Below are 25,299 nucleotides of genomic sequence, written 5' to 3' on the forward strand. Positions count from 1 at the left end.
AAGGTCGATATTCTCCGTACACGTTATTAGGAATAACTCTTCATCAAGAATCTTATAAGAATTAGGAAGTACCAACAATATCGATAACATAAGAATAAGAGAAGTAACCTCAACATCAATTGTTCCATAAGAAGGGAAACAATGTAAGTACTGTTAGCTTATAAGAGTAGAGTATCTTTGGAAGCTCGTTCATTGCATTATGTACAACCGGAGTCATGCAAAAGAAGGAAAGGGATTGCCTCACATAACTTGTATATACACTGCCCAATCTCAAGCTATGAAAATGTCATGACTCCTTAGTCTACAATAAGAGAAATGATACTATCATTATCGTTTAAGCATCGTAACTATTATGCATCGACCACAACCTATTTTACGATGAAACAGACAACACCTCCTCTATATATATGACCTCAAACAAGTAAAACAATCAACAAATATCCCAATATACCCTTATCACTTCATACACATAGTGACAACCATAATAGTGTCAAACAATCCGAAAATGTTACGACGAACGACCAGCAAACAACCTTGCCATTATGTGGTATTTCTCTACACCATTTCTCCTATCAACTCCATAAAAATAGTAGAAAAAGAGAAAACCCAATAGCAATAGGAAACAGCCCACAAAGCAGTCCCACAAGTTTAGCAACTCAAAATTAATTTTTCAATTTACTTAAACATGTTTCGACTTGTCTTTTCTTTCAAATTGCGAAACACAACCAAAAGTACATAATTAAGCCTCTTATCCAATAAAACAGCCATGGATTCAACTGAAAAATAAGTTCACAATCATCTAACCATGACGCAACAACAAACAACATACCATTCTTTCGAAACTCGCTAGGTCTAGTCTTTACGATCGAGTCACAACTCGCAAACACATAAATAATGGAAGGAGAAGCATAACGTTACCTTGTACTGAGTATAACCCATGAAACCTGGCCCTTCTTCATAAAAAATTAGTTCCTCAATGCAGCTACAAGAAGGAGAAAGAGAAACTAATAAGTTGTCCGGACTTTTCGGCACTAGAATCATGTCGTTACACCAGAAATACCCTAGGGTTTGTGTGTGATTTTTTGGGGAGAAGTTGTAGGGGTTCAATTTAGTTTTCAAGATATGAAAGATGGGTGAAATAAATGAGTTTATAATCCCTTAAAAGTCCCCTCTTGGCCGACATTGGGGATTTTAATTAAGTCATCTCATTTTGGCAAGTAGGTGATGCACCTACTTGTCACCTACCAATCTGTGCAATCTTACAAAAATGCAAATATCTATTTAATCTGAGATCGTATTGACAAGTGGTTAAATGTATTGGAAACTAGATGCATAGATATTCAATTTTGTGGGCATATCACCCCGTAATTCCAAGTAAATTGGGAGAAAAATGTAGTAACATTTGACCTAAAATTTAAGTAAAATTATGAACATAAGTTGTGATAACTTTTGTTTCATAACTCATTTGACTTCAAGACTTATGATACATATATTATATGATTCAAATACCTTAAAACAAGGCCTCTTGAGAATATTAGCACCCCTAGGTTTGCCCAAAAATACAGGTCACAACATCCTTGATTCGTTTAACTTCTAATACTTGTTAACCACCCTTATACACTCTTGTATTATTTAATACCAATAGGATTAACTTCATATTATCGCAAAGATAATCTCTTCTCAGATTTATGTCGACTAACTTATGGCATGAACCAACGTATGTGAATGTGGGTTGTAACAGTTCTTCGCAAACATGAAAAAGGATAATGGCTGCTTGATTTTATTGTTTTGAATTTGCGACTGATGTCTCGCGTTTGTGAAGGTTTGGATGGCAATGCTATGCGTTTGTAATGTTAGCTCCGCATTCACAATGAAGAACTTGGCCCGGGGCATTTAGATTTCGCGTCTCTGATGGCTTGGACGCGTTCACAATGGGTTAGCCTACTGAAGCTCTGCATTTACAAGACTAATCTTGCGTTCCTGTAGAAGAGTTTTGGGGCCAATGTTGGTTCATCTTCGCGAATGCGAGGTGCGTGCCACGTTCGCGATGAAGGGGTTGCCTGGCAGTGTATAAGTTTGGAAGTGAAATTTTGGGTTATGTTATGTCAAACCTTCCATGAGAGCCGAGCTTGGCGTGATTTTTGAAGTGCCATTTCATCATCCATCATGTGGTAAGTGAATTGCTACACATTGTGAGCGAAATACATGGTTTATATATGGATTAAAACATGGAAATTTGTAGAAATTGTGGAATTTTTGAAAAAAAAACTAGAATTGGTATTCTTGTATTTGGACAAGAAATTCGACATGAAATTAGGAATATATTATATATATGAGTTCGTGGTGCTTTGAGTAATGTTTATCTTCAAAAGATTTCGGAACCTAGGCATTTGGGCCCGAGGGTTGACGTTGTTGACATTTTGAGTGGAGTTGGGATTTTTTATAAATTGTTAAATTAAGAGTATTGGAGTATATTTTGATTGGTTTGCATGTTGTTTGACTAGTTTCCGATCGATGGGCATCAGTTTGAGGTGTTAGAGAGGCGTTAGAGCATGTTATGGAACTTCAGAGCTAGTTAAGTCTCCTGTCTAACCTTGTTAGGGGGAAACTACCCCGTAGTTATTAAATTATTATGTGCTACTAATTGTGGGTGCTACGTACGCCTGAGGTGGTGAGAGTCTGTATATAGCTAAAAGGATATTTATGTCCTGGTAGACTTAGAACTTTATCAAGCAATATTTGTATTATTTGAACCCAATTTGTTAGTTTAATTACTTGAATTTATAACGTGAATTGATTTGGGATTATGTTAGACCAAGCTTCACCACCTTGAGTTATTTGACAAGATATTCGATAGTTAGTAAAAGTCATGTTTACTTTATGCTCCTGTTCTTGTGTTGCAAATACGTGGCCCGTAATTCGATAAGTTTCTTCTCTTCCTGTGGATCGGGCCGAACACCTGGCAGCATATTGAGATGCATCTATGGTTCACGCTGGTCGATCCTAGGCAGTGTACACACTATTCTGGATCAGGCCAGATGACCTTAGCATAACTCATGCGTAATACTAATAAGAGTCTGAATATTCATGAGATTTGCTTTTTGATTGAGATCTGTAAGTTACATGATAAGCCTTGTTTGTTTGAGATAACCCTTTATATCCCTTACCCATTTGAGGTATCCTTTGATTCTTCTATTTTTTGAGATAGTACACGAGATTTGAGAAATTTATGTTGTCATCAGGTTGGAGGATTAAGTTAATTACAGTTCTTACCTCATTATTACTATTATATTCCATATCTATTAATAATTTGTCATATTCATTTATCGGACCACTATTAAGTGACGATGTCGACCCCTCATCACTACTTTTCTAGGGTTAGGCTAGATACTTACTGGGTACGAATTGATTCACATACTCATGCTACACTCCTACACTGATTGTGTAGGCATATTTCGGTGGTCATCTGGGCGCATAGGCGCAATTGCTAAGGAGACTTTGTGGTGAGCTGCTCCTTATGTTACGATCCACAGCACGAGTCCTCATCTTATGCATTTTTTGTATTTTGTCTATTTTGTATTTTAGACATTCGTCTAATAGTACTTTATATTTCAGTAGATGTTCTCGCACTTGTGACACCAGGGTTTGGGATACTCTAGTAGGTTTTTATAGTTTGGCTTAATATTGTCGCCTTTTATTTTACATCTTACTAAAATTGTACGTACCCATGATTTTAATGCATTAGTTTATTTATTTAATAAAATTTATGTTTTTGAAATAAATAAATGAATATTAATTTGATAGTTTACCGTTGGTTTGACTAAAGGTGATGTTGGGCGCCACCACTGCCTATAGTGGGTTTTGGGTCGTGACATCTTGGCATCAGAGAACTAGGTTCACCTAGGTCTTACGAGTCATGAGCAAGTCTAGTATAGTCTTGCGGATTGGCACACTGACATCTGTACTTATCTTTTAGAGGCTACATGGTTGCTAGGAGAGCTTCCCTTCCTTGATTCCTCATCGTTCGATTTGATTTTGTTGAATCTTATGCCTCCAGTTCCTTCTTACTCATTTGTATGCGATGTTAGGCATTTGTTATCAGTTGAGCACCGACGAGTTGTGATGATGCTACAGATGTAGTGCATGATGTTTTTTCCCTACGTGTGCTAGCAGACCATTATTGTCTCCTTGTGGAAGGTTATTTTGTCGTCTTAGCTCAGTGATAGTGTTGTCCACAGTTGGAGGCTATGCAAAGTGTATTATGATGCATTGTTATCGCACAATACTGGTGTAAATAAGAGGATTCTTAAATATATGTCACGGCAGTGAAGGACTCCAGATGAGGATTATTCGGTTCATGGTTTAGAGATTCAATATTCAATTCCAGTGGAGAGAGGCAATTGAACTATGTCAGTTAAGTCTTTCGTTGACGAAATAGCGAGATTGGATATTTTTGAACTTGGTGAAATTCTTGTTTGTATTGTTGTGTCTTCGTCCTTGTTTGACCGTATAAAGACTCGTTAGTGTGATGGTCTTTATTTGTTTGTCTATGGAGTTAGGTATTGTGAAATGGTACCTAATAAGTGGTTGTAGAGATGGTGGTGTGTGGCGGCTTTAGGGTTGCATCGGTGTCTCGAGTGTTGATGACTAGAGGAAGATAAATTTTAAGGCGGACTGGAGTTGGTGGCAACTTATTAGTTTGGGTTCTATAGATATGGATTATGATTTGAGGCAGTGTTATGGCAACGAAGGATGATGAGGGACATGGTGGGAGGTGTGTCGCGGTGAATAAATTGCTAGCATGTCAAGTATGAACAACAGAGGTCGATTAGTTGCTTGAGGAGATGATTTAACCGAAGTGAGAGTGGCAACGCATCGTATAGATTTTGTGGTAGGATACCCACATGCTTTGAGAAATCATGGTGAGATTATGGTCATGATGAATAAGGGACTACGTCTATGAATTTCATTTGGGATGCAGGCTACTATATTAAGGAAGGTTGGATATGACGGAAAGTAGTTTTCTTGGAATGAAGGGGGTGTGAAAGATTGATTATCGTTTTGGATACAACATGACTTAGAGTTTTGGAGCGTATAGTTGGACCTTCAATTGATGCTAATTGGGAATGACAGACTCTTACAGCTGGTGGACGAGAATGGCTTAGGAGGGTTTGCTGATTTTGTGTTATTTGTACCCAGGGAAACATTGTTGGAAGATGTCAATATTGAATTCCATAGTTGGGCTCTCTCCTGTGAGCAGGTTAGTGGTTGCGTGATTTTGATGACGTTCCTATGAAGAGTTCTACTTTCTACCCAACAGGAGGCATCTACTATGATACAGGCTTGGATCTTGTGAAGAAGATCTTGCAACTCCTAGGAGGTTGAGTGGACGGACTGGTAATTCAGGCTGTGTCACAAATGGTGCAACAAGATCTTGTATAAATTTGGCTGAGTAACGGTGTGAGATCACGGTAACTAAGGAAAAAGAGTCATTGTGGGTTGAGGATTTATGTAATTGTGTCTTAAAGCTAAGTTTGGGAGAGGGTGGTGGAGGCCAGGGTGAGGAGGTCTCTGTCTATTTTCAAGAATCAGTTTGGATTTATGCTGGGGTGTTCGACTATGGAATCGATTCATCTGGTAAGGAGATTAGTAGAGCAGTACAGGGAGAGGAAAAAGGATTTGCATATGGTGTTTATTGACCTTGAGAAGGCATACAATAAAGTTTTGAGGGAGGTCCTATGGAGGTGTTTGGAGGTCAGTGGCATTCTGGTGGCGTATATTAGGGTGATTAAGGACATGTACGATGATGCTAAGACTCGGGTGAGGACTATGGGTGGTGACTCGAAGCATTTCCCCGTAGAGATTGGGTTGCACCAGGGATCAACTCTTAGCCTATTTTTATTTGCCTTGGCGATAGATGTACTATTGCGTCACATCCAAGGGGAGGTGCCTTGGTGCATGCTATTTGCTGATGATATAGTGTTGATTGACGAGACGCTTAGCGGAGTTAACACGAGGTTAGAGGTTTGACTACATACCTTGGAGACTAAAGGTTTCAAACTGAGTATAACCAAGACAGAATACTTGGAGTGCAAATTCAGTGACAGGACTCATGATGTAGACGTAGAGGTTAAGATTGATGATAAAGTTATCTCCAAAAGAGAGAGTTTTAAGTATCTCGGGTCTATGGATGAAGTGGAGGCTCACTTCCGATGTTTTGTATGAAAGGAATGTGCCGCTAAGACTTAAGGATAAGTTTTATTAAGTAGTAGTTCGACCGGCTATGCTGTATGAGGCTGAGTGCTGGCCAGTCAAGAACTCCTACGTGCAGAAGATGAGAGTAGCAGAGATGAGGATGTTGAGATGGATGTGTGGGTGTACCAGGAGAGATATGATTAAGAATGAAGCTATCCGGGACAGAGTGGGAGTAACCTCCGTGGAAGACAAGATGCGGGAGTCAAGGCTAATATGGTTCGGACATGTTAAGAGAAGGAGCATTGATGCTCGTGTCAGGAGGTGTGAGAGGTTGGCCATGGAGAGTTTGAAAAGAGGTCGAGATAGGCCTAAGAAGTACTGGGGAGAGGTGATTAGGCAAGACATGGCTCTGCTTCAGTTCACTGAGGACATGACTGTTGATAGGAGGGTGTGGAGGTCGAGGATTAAGGTAGAAGGTTAGTAGGTAGTTTATAGTTGTTCACCGATAGTCTTAGTAGCATGCATGTCCCTTCATATTCTTAGATTTTTATTATGTTATGTGGTTTTGTTCGCCTCAGGTATTGTATTCCCTGTTGCTATTATTTGGTACTACTTATCCTTTATATCTCTCTTTTCTTTTCTGTTCCATCTTCCCTCCTTCCTTGCTTTCCTCTTCTTCTTCTTGCCCTTCCTGAGCCGAGGGTCTATTAGAAATAACCTATCTACCTGCATTAGGTAGGGGTATAGTCTGCGTACAGACTACCCTCCCAGAACCCACCTGTTGGGATCAAATTGAATTTGTTGTTGTTGTCTTAAAGATAAGTAGAGAAGCTTACGTATATGATTCAATCACGTGGTTATGTGCCTTTACAGTTTCTAGTTATCAGTACATTGGTGGGTTGTTATGACTAAGGGAAGAAAATATCAGGGGTAATTCGAGCAAGGATTTGATTGATGTGTGCTATGTGTAACCTTATAGATATTTGAAGGTTGTGGAATGACTCAGATTTTCTATTTCCTCGAAAATATGATGTGCACGAGAAGTGATTCATTCGATTGCTCTTTAAAGTATTCATGTGTTAATGGAGCACTAGTTGTTTGATTATATAATCGGGACTAGATTAGAATGAGAGACTCTCAATAATAGTTCTAGTCGGCTCGAGATTTAAGGTGTGGTGCTTAAGGATTTTCGAGTTTGTTATGTGGATAAGGATTCGGTTTTGTAGTAGAGTGTGAAGGGTATTTGGAGTATTTCTATATTATCATCGGGTCTGCAGTGTAGTGCTGGAGAAATGGAAGAAACAACTTTTGATTCGCAGAAAATATTTCAGATCGGGTGTATTAGTTGGAGATCCTATTGTGTGCATGAGGGGAGTATAATTAAAATGGTTTATGAGTATAAAGAAGATGAGGACTCGTAATTTGGGTCACTCGGGATGAGTGTTTTTTGAGGCTCATTGTGTGTTTGAATAGAGTGTTGTTTCAAAGGCAAGACTAGAGTAAATCGAAACACATTGAGTCAGTTGCTAGTGGTTTGAATCAGCATGGTTAATGAAGGGTCAGTTCCTCCGGTGTGGTAAGGTTATTCAAGTATTTGTGGCTACACTTGCGGGTTTGGTAGTATCCGTAATTTAATTGATTTGGAGATTTAATTCTGATTGTTTTATTGTGTGGAAATGGGTCTCGAAAGAGTTATGGCAGTTTAGACTAGGCTTGAGGTTGGCGTATTCTGCGGTTATGGGAATTTGACTGCGTGATGCAATTATTCTTCTGAAATGAGTTAAGTAAAAGGTTTCTAGCCGATGAAGTGTTTATTCTACTGGTGGTTCAGGGGCTATGACTCTTCCATAACAGTATGATAAGTGCAAACAGCGGTATGGAAATTGGAAGTTGAGGATCAAGGTTGCGGTTCGATTTTGATAAGAATGTCATGAGCTCGAATGAGCGGGAGAGGATTTCAGATGTTTAGAGTATGCTGACACTATTTTTAGTTAGTCGGGGGATGGTCTATTTTGTGGAAGAATTATTGGGTCTTGAATGCGAATGCTTGACTAGCACTATAACAATAGTATGGTCGATGACCATTGACGCTCAGATTTTTCTACATGTATGCTCTACATCAGATTTGATGTGTTTATTCAGCATATCATTGCTTATGTAGGAGTCTTCAGGCATTGGATGTTATTTCTGCTGTCAGTTATTCTATCTAATACTCTATTATGCCATGTGGGTGTGAGATGGTTTGATTATTTGCACATGTGTTGTGATCTTGTGTTGCTTGTTGTGTTATATGAGCAAGATGGCTATCGAGGTGCATGTCGTTTATTGCACCCTAATCGTGCTTGAATTTTTGTAGCGCATGGCACTATTCGTCTCCCCAGGGTTGTAGTTATGAACTTGGTGTGCTTATGGTCGATATTCAGGCATTTAGTGGTTATGAGCATTATGGCTTGATGGGTATTACCTTTTTATTATCATGTGTGGATCGGGTGGAACGCCGGCACTGGTATGATATTTGGATCGGGTTGCATGCCGTAATGGTGTCATGTTTGGATCGGGTTGCATTCTGCTACAACATCATGTTTGGATCAGATTGCATGTCGCAACGGTATTATGTGTGTAACAGATTGGATGTCAGAATAGTGAGATGTTGAGTACATTTCCTCATACTTATTTTGTGTAAATTATGTGTTCTGCTTCTCATCTTTGAGATAGTTACCTGGTATTTGGTTGGCTGTCCTGTTCGTAATGCGGGTTGGTTAGTTCTTCAGCCGAGTTCGTTTCCTTAATTGGTCATATTTGAGTTGTATCTTGTTGACACATTGAAGTCGTCGTATGAGAGTTTAGGTGGTTTCCGATGTGGCTTGTCAATCGAGCAAATTGTACAGGGCGAGACGAGGTTATCGGGCTTGATATCAGGTATATTAGAGGAAAAATTTCTCTATGTAGTTCAGAATGAGGCAAGCATTCTTGTTGAGCAAAGGAACTCCATCAATAATTTATTTATCAAGTGGTTATGGGTTTCTACACATCTCTTTCAGCATTGCAGTATTGCGAGGGTCGGAACCGGACTTATATGTGTTATGATATATACGACAGGCATCAGATTCGTGAATTTGCAGCTACTGTGATTGGAGGTTATTATATTGAGCATACGAGTTATACGGTGCAATGTGTGATTACACCATAGTTGGATGATCATTTTTTATGTTCAACATGTTGAGATTGATACGGTGTTCGTATGTTAGAATCAGATTTCGTAGAGAATTTTGGATGTTGGAATTTGACTCTAAAGTTAGTGGGGTAAGTTGGCAGTAAGGATCTTCTGTCGGGCTCGAGCTAATATTCTCACATGGGTTTTGGTGGCATGAATAGGTGCACGAGGTGCTAAACAGTGATTTTGAGCAACTCCGGAGCGATTCTTAGCACGTTCAAGGACAAACATATGTTTTAGTAAGGGAGATTTTAACGACTCGATCGATCATTTTGATATTTAGTACATCATTCAGCAGTTTGAGGCCTTGATTGGTTTCACTTCATGTTTTGTGACTTGTACCCGTAGTTGGAATTGAATTTTGGGAAGTTCGGAGTTGATTTAGAAGTAAAATTCTGATTCGGAAGCTTTAAGTTGGAAGGGTTGACCAAGGTTTGACTTTTGAGTAAACAACCTCGAAATCGGAATTTGAAGATTCCAATAGGTTCATATGATGATTCTGGACTTGGACGAATGTTCGGGTTGAGTATCAGATGGTCCGGGAATGTTTCGGTGCTTAATGTGGAAAGTTGGCATTTTGAAGGTTTTAGAATTTTCTAAGTTTGATATGAAGTGGACTTTGGTGTTATAGATGTCTGTTTGGGATTCTGAGCCTTGGAATAAGTTTGTATCATGATTTTCTACTTGCATGTAAAGTTTGACGTCAACCCAGAATGTTTAAGTATGATTTGGGCGTGTTCATCGAAGTTTGAATGTTTGAGAGCTGAAAGAAGGATTTTGATTGTCGATTTATGTTTGTGTGTTACTCGTTGTGTTTCGAGCCTTTGGATAAGTTTGAATGAGGTAATTGGGCTGGTTGGTATGGTTGGACGGGGCCTCAAGTGTGTTCTGGGGTGGTTTCGGACCATTTTTCCTTGCTTTGCAACTGCTGTTGTCTGGTTTTGTTCTTCGTGAACGTGAATGCGAAGAGATTCACGCGTTTGCAAAGAAGGATTTTGCGTTTGCAACTGACGTCTCTTGTTCACGAAGGTTTGGACAAAGCTATGCGTTCGTGATGTCAGCTCCAAGTTCGCGATGAAGAAGTTGGCCTGGGGGGTTTGGATTTCGTGTCCCCGATGGCTTGGACACGTTCGCGATGGGTTAGCTTGGTGAAGCTCTGTGTTCGTGAGGCTTATCTTGTTATTAAATAACTGTACCCACTTTTCATGAATTATGTATACTCTTTCATTATCTCTAAAATGAACAAGGCCGAACATGTGAACTTAGAAATGAACTCTTCACTACTACCTGTTTATAGTGATATGATTTAACCCTTAGTGAGATTGGAATGAGTATGGAGTTAAGAGCTATATAAAACGAATCATGCCATGAGAGTGATCTGTAACTTGAATCCCTATTAACACCTTCTAAGGATTTCAATTGAAGATATTAACTTGTACGATCAATAAAAATTTGGGGTCAATCAAAGTTATTTTGGTATGAATTGGCATTTGTTTTGGAAGTGGGATTTTCATAGTTCAACAGGATTGAATTGGGTTGAGATTCGTAGAATCAATATTGTTTGATGTGATTTTTGCCTCGAGTAGGTCCGTTATGTCTTTTGGAACTTGTTGATATTTGGACGGGTTCCGGGGGCCCCAGAGGTGAATTGACGAGCGGAAAACACCACTTAACTTATGCTAATAAAATATAGTATAGCATAATGTCGTATCTACAGGGATTGGAGTTAAACAATATTCTCGTAGTTTGGAGCTAGATTGCTATCCAAGATGATCAACAATTGAGATTTGTGAGATTAATACTAAAATTAACTAAGAAATCTAAAGCTATTGACTAATGACAATCAAAGGGATGATAAGCAAAGAAGGCTATCAATGGGAGAAAATAGGGGTTTGCTAGGATAGGTGTAAGATAATTATTTGGGAATTAACTCTACTTAATTCACTTGGAATGTTCAAGTGAGTCTCTCCAATTCACTCAATTATTAGTTAAAATATTTAGTAGAAACTCCTCTCTCGATTAAGTCTCAATCTCACGAGATGAACCAATTTAAGCTCTGTGAAGATATGCAAGAAAGCGTAGTGGATTGGTCTTTAGGAAAACCTCTCTCGATTGTCCTTCTAACTAGGTTTAATCAATGATTCAACTAGCCTTTTTGATTACTAAGAATAATTAATGAACTCAACCAATAATATAATGCAAAGATATCACAAGTTATGTCTCTCTCGATTACATGAACAAGTGAATATAGATATTGTAATTAATTCATCCAAAAACAGGTCAATACATAAAACTAGAGTTATAATCCACAAACAAATCTCAATACACCAAATCCATCAAACCCTAAATGGAACTACTCCATAGATATGGATTAGTTCACCTCAAATACAATAAAAATAAAGGAAAACATAAATTCAATCCAAAATCGGGTCTTGAGTGAGGAAGGAATTATGAAATCCTTGTGTTCGTGTTCTTCCAACTCCTCCTTAGCCTCCTTAGGTCGATATGTGTCAAAAGTCCAGAAAATAATATTTTTCCATCTATTTATACCAATAGGGTGAGGCCCAAATGAAACCACCTTCTCCTATCCGAAATAAGACATTGGCTATGTAAATATTACACAGGCGCGCCGCATGGGGTGACGCCCCCTGCAAGGCTTTAGTGGTGAAATCCAAAGACCATGCAATTTCAACAGGCTTCCCAAATGCATTGCTGCGGTGCACCACACGCTTCCCCACGCGTAGCAGCAGTGCAATATTCTCAAAGTGTTGCTTTTTGCTCACTTTTTGATATCCAGATGTGGTTTTCGACTCCCGAACGTGATCCGGCTTAATCTATTGGGCTTTTACTCAGAATCTAAAGCTTTAAATAGCTCAAATTAACTCTATAACATCTACATCTCTTGGAATCACTCCTACAAGGTATAAAATACACAATAATTATAAAACACTAGCGATTAATGCTCAAACACACTTAAAATGCAGTAAATTAGAGTGCAATAAGTGACTAAAACACAAGATTATAGCCTACCATCAAAACCCCACACTTAAACCATTGCTCGTCCTCAAGCAATCAAACTACACTTTATATAGCCACGACCTTTTTAAACAACTTTCCGAACTCATCACACAAAGAATATTTAAAAAAGATTAAGCAAAATAGCGTAACATCCTCGCCTCAAGATTTGACTCAAAAGCATCACACATTTTTTGCAAACCGCTCACTTACTCTAACACAGAGGTCAACGACATTACCTTTCCTTTATGAATCAAGTGTCCTCAGACAACAATAGAGAGTTTTTCCACACAAAATAAAATTTAAGAACAATTAGGAACTCAAGATACAAAGAATTCGCTCACTCTTAGAAACAACATTCATATTCCACAAAAGACGTACCAAAGGCTTGCATGTAGTGTACTTCTGTACTAATAGAGCCATTCAGTGAAGGATCAAGTAGGACTTTAATTGGTTGTAATGTAAGCTGCGGGATGGGTAGGATACATTTAGATAAATGAGTGGCTACACCTCCCAACGTACTTTAATACATACAAATTAACATTCAAAACCCCACACTTATGTCAAACCATGACTCCACCTTCACATTAACTCCCTGCTTCTTTAAGCACAATTATATCAAGAGTTACCACTATCAAGGAATATCTGCACAACAATACAACTATATTTTCTTTCTTTTTCAATTTAACTGTCTCTCGCTTTTTCAAAACATTGCACCTTTATCCTTATTATAATAGTTCCACTCAAAAGCCAAACCAACCACCCACATTTCAACTTTTACAAAGTTCATAACAAATTCAAGTGCTCATGAGAGGTGAAAAGGTTCAAATATAAGGTCAATACAAGCAAATGGGTAAGACTTGTAATGTGGTTGCCAAAGAAAGAGGATTACATGCTCAAAGTGGTTAACTACGATACATACAATTAGGTGGGTAATAACATATATCTGGCTCAACAAAGAAATAGCTATATCACTTCCAAGAATAAATAAAACTACTATTTCGCTTTCCGAACACACCACGCAAGTTCTAGATATCAAATGCAATGCATAGATTAACACAAAACCTCACTCAGGATCGGACTCATCAAGACGCTCTAGTCAAAGCAGTTAAGCAAAGTCAAGATTATACCATTTAAGGTACTTTTACAAGAGTCGAAAACTGAGCCTAAGTGTCACAACTAAAGCACTCACTATTCTCATGGAATAATAACATCAAGAGATATTGCTTCCAATTCAAATCATAGCACAAGGTTTCCTACTCCTACCAAAAACAAAAACTAACTACACCCGGTGAAAACAAAAACCTTGGAAAAGAATGGCGGCACAAAACAAATCAAGGGGGACTAGTTACACAACCTACAAAAGAAATCTTTGTGTATATTTTCCTTTGACTTTAGTCCCTCAAAAAACCTGTCGATGATATCCATCATCGGGAAAAAACGAAAATTTCAAAAGTTTTATGTTTTTTTCAATATTTTTCTATCTCTAACTACTAAAACTAACAAAAGCAAAACTACAACTAATATACATACAACATATAAATATCCCCCACCCCACACTTTAAGTTGTGGCACATCCCCATGACACACAATTAAGAAGCATAAGGGAGAGGAAACTTCCCTGAATATCTAGTCGGGGTCTAAAGCAAAGTCGAGCTCCATTCCTCTTTCCCAAACTAATGCACAGATCCATGCAGATAGATTTTTCTCAGCTTTCTTGGGTTACACCCCAGACTTATCTTTTTCACTTAGTGCAGCCTTTTCTTTTGAGCCCTTCACTTTCCACTCAACACTTGCAACTGATTTTTCCTTTTGTGCCCCTTTTATACATACATCTTGAAAGTCACAGTCTCCTCTGCCACTCTGAGCATGGGTTTTATTTCTTGTATATTTAACATTGCTCTTCCCGTTGCTAATAATGGTCTTCCTAGGATGAGGGGGACCTACTTCTTCTCTTTCATCTTCACCACTATAAAATCTACAGGAAATACAAACTTATCCACCCGAACTAAGATATCTTCCAGTATCCCCTTGGGTATAAGAGTCGTTTGGTCTACCAGCTGCAAAGATATTGGTGCAGACCTTATCTCTCCAATCTCTTTTTCCAATTTCCCATAAATAGATAGAGGCATTATATTAATTGAAGCACCAGAATCACATAAAGACTTATCAAAATTAATAGAGTCTAAAGAGCAAGGTATAGTAAAATTTTCTGGATCTCCACACTTTTGTGGGAGTTTATTTTGAAATATTGCACTGCAATTCTTTGTAAGCTTGACCATCGAGCTCTCTTCTATCTTCCTCTTCTTTGTTAGGATTTCCTTCAAGAATTTGGCATAAGCCGACATTTGTAAGAGAACTTCTCTGAATGGTAAGTTTACATGAACCTATTTCAACACATCAAGAAATATCTCAAATTGCTTGTCCAGCTTTTTCTATATAGCTTTTGAGGAAAAGGTAAAGTAGGTATATACTCACTCCCTCAGGTTCCTCCCTTCTTCTTTTTCTCAGCATTTGTCTGGCCCTTCTTCTTCTTATCGACCTCATTCTTCAGTTGCTCCCCACTTTCTTTTTCCAGAATCACATCTTCTTGGATTGGAGTGGGATTTTTCAACACTTCCCCACTTCTCAAGGTCACAACATTCACTGTTTCTTTGGGTTTCTCTCTATATCAGTAGGGAGAGTTCCTGGAACTCTTTCAGATAATATTGTAGAAAGTTTCCAAACCTGTCTCTCTAGGTTACGAAAAGATATACCCAATTATTTGATAGCTGCACCGTGGGCGTTGAGCTTCTCATCTGTCTTGACAATGAAGACCTTTATGAAATCTTCTAGACGAGGTTGATTGGACTGTTGAGGCTGAAATTGCTGCCTTGACTGATTCATAAAGTCTAGAGCTCCTTGTTTATGGAATCGAGGATTGTGTTTGTTGCCATGCATTTGCGGTACTCCCAAGTGAAGTCCATGAAAAATCGCAGTGCTTCTAACCTATTGCATTAAAGTTGTAATTTCCCGCAGGATTTACTTCCTCAGTTGAGGCTTGACACTCATGAGTAGGGTGTCCTCTTCCACATATATCACAGGCTGCATGAGGCTCACTTTGTATTGTATCTAAGGTCAGTTTTTGTATTTCTTTAGCCATAGCATCAAGTTGTACCTGCACAGATGTATTACCATCAACTTAGTGAACACCAGTTGATTTTTTTCTTTCAGCACTCTCAGAGGGCCACTTATTGGTATCTTCAGATAACACATCAAGAATTGTAACTATCTCCTATAGAGTCTTCTTCATCAACGGGCCTCCAGCTGTATTGCTCAATGTTCTATGTGAGGTCGGTGTCGATCCTTCCTATAAGTCCTGGAGTTGCATCCAGAGTTTAATTTTGCTATGTTGACACTTTTGCACTATCTCCCTATACCTCTCACATGCTTCAAAAATAGTTTCAGCCTCTTTCTGGCAGAAGTTATGGATTTCTCTTCTAAATTTGCCCATCTTAGCTGATGAGAAATATTTATTAAGGAATTTTCTGGTCATCTCATCCCAAGTTCTAATCGATCCCGTGGGCAAGCTTCGAAGCCACTACTTTGCATAAACTTTGTGTGTAAAGGGGAGTGCCCTTAAGTACACTGCGTCTTGTGACACCCCATTGTATTGAATGGTGTTCATAATCTCCTCGAACTCCATTAGATGTGTATTTGGATCTTCGTTCACCTTCCCTCTAAAGACATAACAGTTCTGAAGACTTTGACGCATTCCTTGATTCAATTTGAAAGTTTTAGCTGCAACTGGAGGTGGTTTTAAAATTGATAGTCCTTAGTTGTAGACCGGTCTAGCATAATTGCCCAGTGATCTCCCAGGATCGGAGGAATATTTCCAAACTAGTCTATAGCGAAGGGTGGATTTTGAGCAATTCTCTGAGCCCTCTCTTTTTCATATGTAATCTGTCCATCTCTAATAGCTGCTTCCTCAGCATCTCGTGCAGCTTTTTCTCATTGTTGGGCTGTCTCTCTTGCAGCCAAATCTACAATCTCATCACCGTCTCCAGCCATAGTTCCGTTGGTTAAGGATTGCCCAACCTTTTCTAATGTCTATCGATGAGATTTATTTCCTTTCTCAGTTGTCGCAGTTGTTTTTCTATCTCTAGTTCGTATGGTAGCACTTATTTCCTAGAAGCTCGAGTCATGCACCAATCTTAACCTTGTAACCTGCGGACAGTCCAAGAACACTAACCATAGAAAGAGAAAAATAAAAAAAAAAGGAAAATTCGTAAATTAACACTACAAATTATTTCAAACACTATTGATTGCCAATCCCCGACAACGACGCAAAAATTTGACGAGAAAAAAACACTACTTAAATTATGCTTGCTAATCAAATATAGTATAGTATAATATTGTATCCACATAGATTGGAGTTAAATAGTATTCTCGTAGTTTGGAGTTAGATTGCTATCCAAGATTATCAATATTTAAGATTTATGTGATTAATACAAAAATTAAACAAGAATCTAAAGCTATTGATTAATGACAATTGAAGCAAAGAATAAGCAAATAAGGTTATCAATGGGAGAGAATAGGTAATAGGATATGTGCAAGATAATTGATTGGGATTTAACTCTAGTTAATTCACTTCTAATGTTCAAGTGAGTCTCTCGAATTCACTAAATTATTAGTTCAAATAGTAGAAACTCCTCTCTCGATTAAGTCTCAACCTCACGAGATGAACCAATTTAGTCTCTGTGAAGATATGCAAGGAAGCATAGTGGAATGATCTTTAGGAGGACCGCTCTTGATTATCCTCCTAACTAGGTTTAATCAATGATTAAACTAGCCTATATAGATTACTAAGAAGAATTAATGAACTCAACCAATAATATAATGCAAATATATCACAAGTTATTCCTTTCTCGATTATATGAGCAAGTGAATATAGATGCTACAATTAATTCATCCAAAAATGCTTCAATACATAAAACTAGAGTTATAATCTAGAAACAAATATCAATAGACCAAATCAGTCAAACCCTAAATGGAACTAATCCATATATATGGAGTAATTCATCACAAATATAATAAAAATAAAGGAAAACATAAATTCAATTCAAACTCGGGTCTTAAGTGAGGAAGGAATGATGAAATCCTTGAGCTCGTGTTATTCCAACTCCACCTTAGCCTCCTTATGTCGAATATGTGTCAAAAAGCATAGAAAATAACATTTTCCTATGTATTTATACAAAGTAGGGTCGGGCCCCAACGAAACCACTCTCTCCTAGCTGAAATAGGACATTGGCTTTGTAAAAATTACACAGGCTCGCCGCATGGGGCGATGTTCCATGCATGGCTATAGTGGGGAAATCTAGAGACCATGCAATTTCAACAGGCTGCCCAAATGCACTGTTGCAGTGCACCACGTGCTGCCCCATGCACCGCAATAGTGCAATATTCTCGGAATGTTGCGTTTTGCTTGCTTTTTGATATCCAGATGTGGTTCTCGACCCCCGAACGCGATCCGGCTTAATCCTTTGGGCTTTTACTCGGACTTCAAATCTCCAAATAGTTTGAATTAGCTCTATAACATCTATACCACTCGGAATCACTCATACAAGAAATAAAAGACACAACAATTACAAAACACTAGCGATTAAAGCTCAAACACACTTAAAGTGCAATATGTGATTAAACACACAAGATTATAGCCTATCATCATGAATCAGATTGATATCAGGAAAAATTTGGACTTAGTTATTTGCTGAAGCTACTGCTATTCTGGTGTCATCGCACCCATGGTGGGTTGGCCGCAGGTGAGGACACGCAGGTGCAAGTTGGTTCATCACAAAAGTGGAGAGGGCCAGCCCAAGGCATGGTCACAGATGCAGATACCTAGGTGGTAGATGCACATCCGTAGGCGAGATATTCTTCCATAGAAGCGGACCTGAGAGGGATTTATAAAGGACCGTTGGTGCGGTCGAAGTTCTATAGAAGCAGGCTTGCTGAAGCGAGCCACTGCTCGCGGATGTGAGAACACAAGAGCGGCTTTACGTCTGTAGAAGCGAAGGGAGCTAGGCCTAAGTGAGGGCTACACCTACAATAGAAATTTCGCAAGTGCGGAGCCACATATGCGAGATCACTGGGCAGAAAATGGTGTGTTTCGGGGTTTAATTTCATTCTTCATCGTTTGACCTAGAGACCTTGGTTTGTGGAGATTTTGAGAGGGATTTTCAAGGAATTCATTGGGGTAAGTGATTCTAACTTCTATTCGGCTATTATACATGAATCTGTTGTTATTTTGGTCATTTAAATAGTGTTTTGAGTCAGAAAATATGGGAAAAATTGTGAAAACTTCATAAACTATATTTTTTTGGGATTTGAAGGTTGATTTGAGATCGGAATCGAGTAATTTTTGTGTATTTTGACTCGTTATCGAATGAGTGTTCAGATTTTGTAAGTTTGGTCGGGGTTCCAAGATGCGAGCACGAGGTTGACCTTTTGAGTTGACTTTTTGATTTTTTTAAATATTGCAACTTTATTATTCAGAATTGTTTCCTATGGTTTGTACTTATGGTATAACGTTAATTTGGCTAGATTCGAGCCCTTTGGAGTTGGATACTCGTAGGAAAGGCTTACTAGTGGATTGAGTTAGCATTGTTTGAGGTAAGTCTCTTGCCTAACTTTGTATGGGGGAATTAACCCTTAGGATTTGTGCTGTTTTGCATTAATTCTGATACGTGAAGACTATGTATGCAAGGTGACGAGTGGATACACATGCTAAATGCGGTAATTGACCGGTTAGAGTTATGTAGATTCGTTTCATGCCTTTTATTGAACGGTCATAATATGTTATCTTCATCATCGTTAATCTATTCTTATGCGATCTACTTGACATTGTAAATACTTGTCTCATCTCTATTTGTTATTTGACTTTACATGCTTAGTTGAAGTTATTGTTCTCTCATTTCCTTATTAATCATTAAAACGCTGAGTTACCTTTCTTGAAGTTGTTATTTCTTGGAATATCTTATTGTTGAATTATGGTGTGAAGTTATAAAGGTCGCGATTCATATTGAGGCAAAGTTGTAAATTATTGAAATACCATTCTTGTTGAGACATTCACTCTCGGTTGCAATTGTTGAGACTCTTGTACGTATTGTAGTTGTGATGTGGGCTATTTATTGTGAAAACATTATTTTTGTTGAGTTCTTTGACAAATTGTGGTTTTGGGAACTTGAGATGAGATTTATGATATGTTATGATATTGATATGAACAAGGTGGTATAAGGATTGAGATTGATACACATGTGGTAAGATAAGGCGGGTTTGATACGTGTTGCTAGTAGGGAAACTATTTGAAGCCACGTGGTATGATAAGGTAGGCTAAATCGCGGGTAGCTATTTCGGGAAAATGATTTTCATAAACTAAATGCAAGGCTCCCACGGTGATATAAGGAAAGATTGTAATTTGATTTGTGAAATGAGACTACGAGTGGTACCTCAGTAGTAATTTTTGTTTATACCTTTCATTTACATCACTTGTGTTTTCTTTGAATCATTTCCTTGGCATTCTCATTATGTGTTTCTTCCGTGATGACTTCATTGCCTTAGCCTCAATGTAGTTATCCGTGATATATTTCTTCCGTGTAACATTTTCCCTGGTTTTCATCATCATACTATACTATACCTACTCAGTTTCTTTATTTATTTTAGTAGGTGTCTTGACCCGACCTCGTCACTACTCTACTGAGGTTAGGATTGATACTTACTGGGTACCGTTGTAGTGCACTCATAATATGCTTCTGCACATCTTTTTGTCCAGATCCAGGTACTTTATACCAGCCTAGGTATCAGTGAGTTGAGCTTGGTTTGGATACTTCAAGGTATACCTGTCGGCGTCCGCAGGCCTCGTAGTCACCCTCTATCTAGTTCTATTTCATTCTCCCTTTTATAGATACTGTTGTATAGGGATGTAATACACTGTGTAGACCTTGTGACTCGATATCACCATATTTGGGGTATTATGTTCAGTTGTGTTGCAGAGGCCTTTTTATGCTAGCTATTGGTTAAATTGAAAGTTTTATTAGTTTTTCAGTTAAATTTTTCATGTATGTTAGGCTCCCTTAGTCTTAGATACTAGGTGTCATCACGACATCCTACGTAGGGAGATTGGGATCGTGATAATTGGAATTTACATTGAGTTCCTCATTAACACTTAAACATGTACGGAAGAGTAAGTGTGGGTAGTTAGGTTTATTTAGGAGTATAATTTAGTTATTGGTTAGGATATTCTCCATGACACAAGCACTGCTCAAGATCCTTGAGACCCTTGTGAACTTTGAAGTGCCAGGGACCTAAAGGGTATCTTGGCCATTAATGGAATCCTACCTTAAGCCCTTAATTGTAACGACCCAAATTCTCCCTCCATAAACCGTCATGACATCACCTAATCTCTATGACTAGGAAAGCCTAACATTTGCGAAAAATGAAACGGAAGCATAAAAGCGAACAACTAGCAGGTAAATTTTAATAAGAAATTAGGATGTCGCTTGGCATATACAATAACCACTCTTGAAATGTACATAAACTCTCCCAAAACCCGGAATACTTTAAGTCACAAGCTACAAAAAGAAAACAGTGCTTCTATACTCCAGAGTCTAACAATAATAAGTACAAGAAGTGTTTGACATAGGGAGGAGTAGATTGGGACTCCGAGGTATGCGAACGCGGTAGATAAACCTTGAAGTCTATACAGCTGTCTCGCCTCACTAGTAACGCGGTTGATAAGCTGTACCTAGATCTGCACACGAAAAATATGTGCAGGGAAGGGCATGAGTACACCACAACGGTACCTAGTAAGTGCCAAGCCTAACCTCGATCGAGTAGTGACGAGATCAGGTCAGGGCCCTACTAGTATAAATATAATGAAATAAGACACAAGGAAATATCATAGTAAAAATAATATACGAAAATCTAACAAGAATGGAATTATAAAAAGACAACAACTCAGAACACCGAGATAACAATAAGGGATCTCTCGAGATACCGTCTCGTAGTCCAAAACATAAATGTGTAGGGGGCTCTCCCGGAATACCATTCCGTAGTCCCAAAGTAAATATGCAGTGCGGGGGGATCTCCCGGAATATCGTTCCGTAGTCCCAAAGTAAATATGCAGTACAGGGGGATCTCTCGGAATACCGTTCTATAGTCCCAAAGTAAATATGCAGATCAAACAATAGAAATATAACTACAACATGGAATCCTACAATTTATACTAAGTACAAGTCAAGGAAGAAGCAGGAAAATCACTAACCATGCTGCACAGAGTTCAGAAATTGGGAGCTTGATACTATTATGTGTGAAGGTTGGGATTTGATTCTAACTTAAGTGTGGGATTTAAATTGTTAATGTATATGTATTAGAATGATCAGGGAGGTGTAGTCACTATATCCAAATGTAACCTACACATTCTGCATCCTACATTACAACCAATTAAAGTCCTATTTGATCTTTGACTGAATGAGCTCAATTAGTATAGTATTATACTACAGGCAAGCCTATGGTACTGTTACACCCCACGTTTTTATATGTGAAAGTACGCCATAAGTAAATAGATGAAAGTTCGACAATGAGATATTACATTCCGCATTTCGTACGTTAAAGCATCGTCATAAGTTAATCGATGTAAGTTCGGGAATGAGATTTATTTTGGGATTATAAGTATTATGCTATTTCAAACAAGGGATGAGTAAATTCGTGAAGGTGAAAGGGTAAGCAAATTGAAGAAAGAGAATTTCATCGAAGTTTGATATTTTGGGAAAAAATATGGCACAAGATATAATACACACTATTTTTGGACTAGTTTCATACAAGGTATCACATAACCTTGATGGTATGGTGTATAAAGTGTGTTCTAATGAGTAGTATTTTAAGTAATTTGAGATGATTCTGAATTATGTGGGTAATTGGTTAATTATTGATGTTGACACCTAATTTTTGACCATATTTGAATTTATTCCTACTTTCCCCACTTATCTCATCAATACCTCACTTTCACCCATCTTTTCCACTTTCCCTCGCCCCCACACCGGTCCCTCATCCCACTATTCCCATATTCTCATCCCACCTTCTTTTGTCCCCCACTTTTCCTTGTCCCCTCTCATTTTATCCCTTTCCAACTCACCCACGTTACACTCCAACAGCATCACAACTTTCACCTTACCCCTTCCCTCTCGTTCTTCAACTTCTTAAGTACACACACTTCTTGGTCAGATTTTTTAGAAAACATACACACAGACCTAATGAGAAATTGGTCACACACACACAATTAAAAGAAGACAAAAAACAAAAAACAGAAAACAAGAAGAGAAAGAAGAACATAATACAGGGGAAGGGAAATGACAAAGAACAATGAAACATGAAAAATGGAGATTTAGTAAATATTTAAGGGATTGCTAGAAACTTTAAAGCTTAAATACTTTCCCTCGGTGTCTATTGAGTTTTGTTCAAGCCCAAAGCACTGCTTTCTGTTGCTGAAGTTTAGCTTCATACCGCCTGCTACTGTTTCCTTCTGCCTTTTCTCTATTTCAAGGTATTACTCACCCACTCAACTATGTAATTTTCACTTTCTATCAATGGAATTTGTATGATATAGTGTTGAGCATATGAAACTCTGTGCTATTTTCGTTGTTTAATTTATATTATCAATGATTCTGCCATGTTGTGAAGTAATTAGAGTGTGAAATTATTATGATATAGTTGTGTTGATGTTGGTATTTATGGTTGAAATGTGTTCGGCATTTTTCTTCCAAATTTCACTGACCGAGTAAAGTAGTGAATGAGTTAAATTTGGGCTTCAGGTTTTGGAATCATTGAACGATTAGGTGAATGACTTTGGAAAGGGTAACTTTAGATTTTAATTCTTTTTTTTATATATGAGAAAACTTACTTTGGGAAGGATTTGAATATGTTCAGTGATTTCTTGAAAGGTTCTAAAATAACACCTAATTATAGGATGTAAGGCTACAGCTCTTTGCTGTCATACATCAATAATTATTCATCATTACTTGTCAAACAAAAAAAAAGAACGTGTTGGAAAGCGTGAAACATTAACCAAAAAGAGCTCCAAGAGCTAATGAGCATCATAGTTGGTATTAATTCAAGTTATACACAAGATACCTTTGACTCTATTTAGTGCAAGATCCCACAACGATCCCAAATATAAGTTATTAACGTTTGAAAATCATTATAATTACGGGTATGGTTCTCGTGGCGTAGTTGTGATACCTAATTTCAAATTAGATTAAAGTAGGAACATCTTTACTTGCCTTAGAAGAAAAAATACAAATCTTTTCCTTTTAAAAATAATTTGAGGTGTGCCATGCCAAACAAAATCCCAAAACCCGTAACCCTCACTTAATTAATTTTAACTCCTTAGAAATTGAGGTGTGCTATTAGTTGAATTTTCCATAGCCCTCGCAAACTTGAAAGTGCGTAGTTGCTTTAGGCGCGCTACTTAAATTAATTTCCTTAAACTCGGGTATGCATTTCATGTGACCCAAATCCAAATCTCAACGGAGTCGGAACGTATTAACAACCACGGGTGCATTGATTGTTACATGGTTCGAGATGTATTTTCACGACGTTGAAATTCTATAAAAAATACTAATAAAAGCGGTTTAAACTTAATAAAAGCACACAAGTCATAACATGTATAAAAATCAGATATTTAGCCATTACAACAATTTAAGCGACCGTGCTAGAACCACGGGATTCGGGGGTTCCTAACACCTTCCCTCAGGTCAACAGAATTCTTTACTTAGAATTTCTGGTTCGCAGACTTCATTTGGAAAGTCGAATATTTTCCTCGAATTGGGATTCAAGCCAAACCTTTCCCAAGTGGCGGCTCTGAATTAAATAAATAATCTCATTTCGAATATTGTCACTTAAATTGGAAAAACTCCCTCACGCATTTACCCTTTGGGGTAGGCGCGCAAAAAGGAGGTGTGACAATTGAGTAATAGGATATTACCCGATTAATTAAAGAATTATTGGATAAGGATTGAAATAACCCCAACGTGGCAGCACCCTTATCCCATTTGAGTGAGTCATTAGCTATGGTTCAATTGTCACATTTTGAGCATTTAGGAGGCTTAGTCATCACCTTAGTAGGGCCCACACTCACTAAGGTATAAGACTTTAGTTCCTTAAGAGATAGATTCAAAAATTCATTAAGGCAATATCATACTGTTTCTAAAAGCATACTACTCCATATAATTTATACGGATGTAACCTTCATATGATATCTATTTCTTCGATCCTATGAAAAAAAACATTTTTCATACGAAATTATAATGTGTAATAGCACCGAGATTTTGCGATTCTAAGGGAGTATGGTACAATCTATCCCAAGAATATAATACGGATTTTCTCCTACTCCGATCCATCGTAACGTGTTGTCGCGATTGACGTGTGTTATAGGGATCGTCAAGAGAATCGGCTCAGGTATGTTAAGGCTATCCCTTCTTTTCTTTTGGCATGATCTATACGACACAAACAAAATGAGAAAATGCACAACTTCCATAAATGACTCTATTCATAGAAGTATTAGATGTGCCTATGTTCTTGAATTCCCATGTGTCCAATTAATTTATCATCTGTCCAAAAATTGCTCTTTAGCTATCTTTATTTTGTAAATATCCATAAAAACTTTGAAAATATGAGTCCAAAAATATTTTCGCTTTTCTTTAGAAGTGCTTTTATAAATAAATAAAAAAACTCCAAAATCCAAAATATTTTCTTAAAAGTGCCTCTTTCGAAAATTAAGAGGCGATAGCCAAAATCCAAAGAAAATATTTTCTTTCTTATTTAGAAAAGAGAGAACAAAT

General features: G+C 37.9%; 1 non-coding gene across 1 annotated transcript; it reads left to right on the forward strand.

Annotated features, from left to right (window-relative positions):
* The first annotated feature begins 15,804 nt into the window (after positions 1-15,804).
* LOC142182369 (small nucleolar RNA R71) lies at positions 15,805-15,911 on the forward strand. Its single transcript, XR_012711205.1, has one exon. It is a non-coding gene; the product is annotated as a small nucleolar RNA R71 (small nucleolar RNA).
* The last annotated feature ends 9,388 nt before the right edge of the window (positions 15,912-25,299 follow it).

Source organism: Nicotiana tabacum, chromosome 6 (genome assembly GCF_000715075.1).
Source record: "Nicotiana tabacum cultivar K326 chromosome 6, ASM71507v2, whole genome shotgun sequence".
Lineage (NCBI taxonomy): Eukaryota > Viridiplantae > Streptophyta > Magnoliopsida > Solanales > Solanaceae > Nicotiana > Nicotiana tabacum.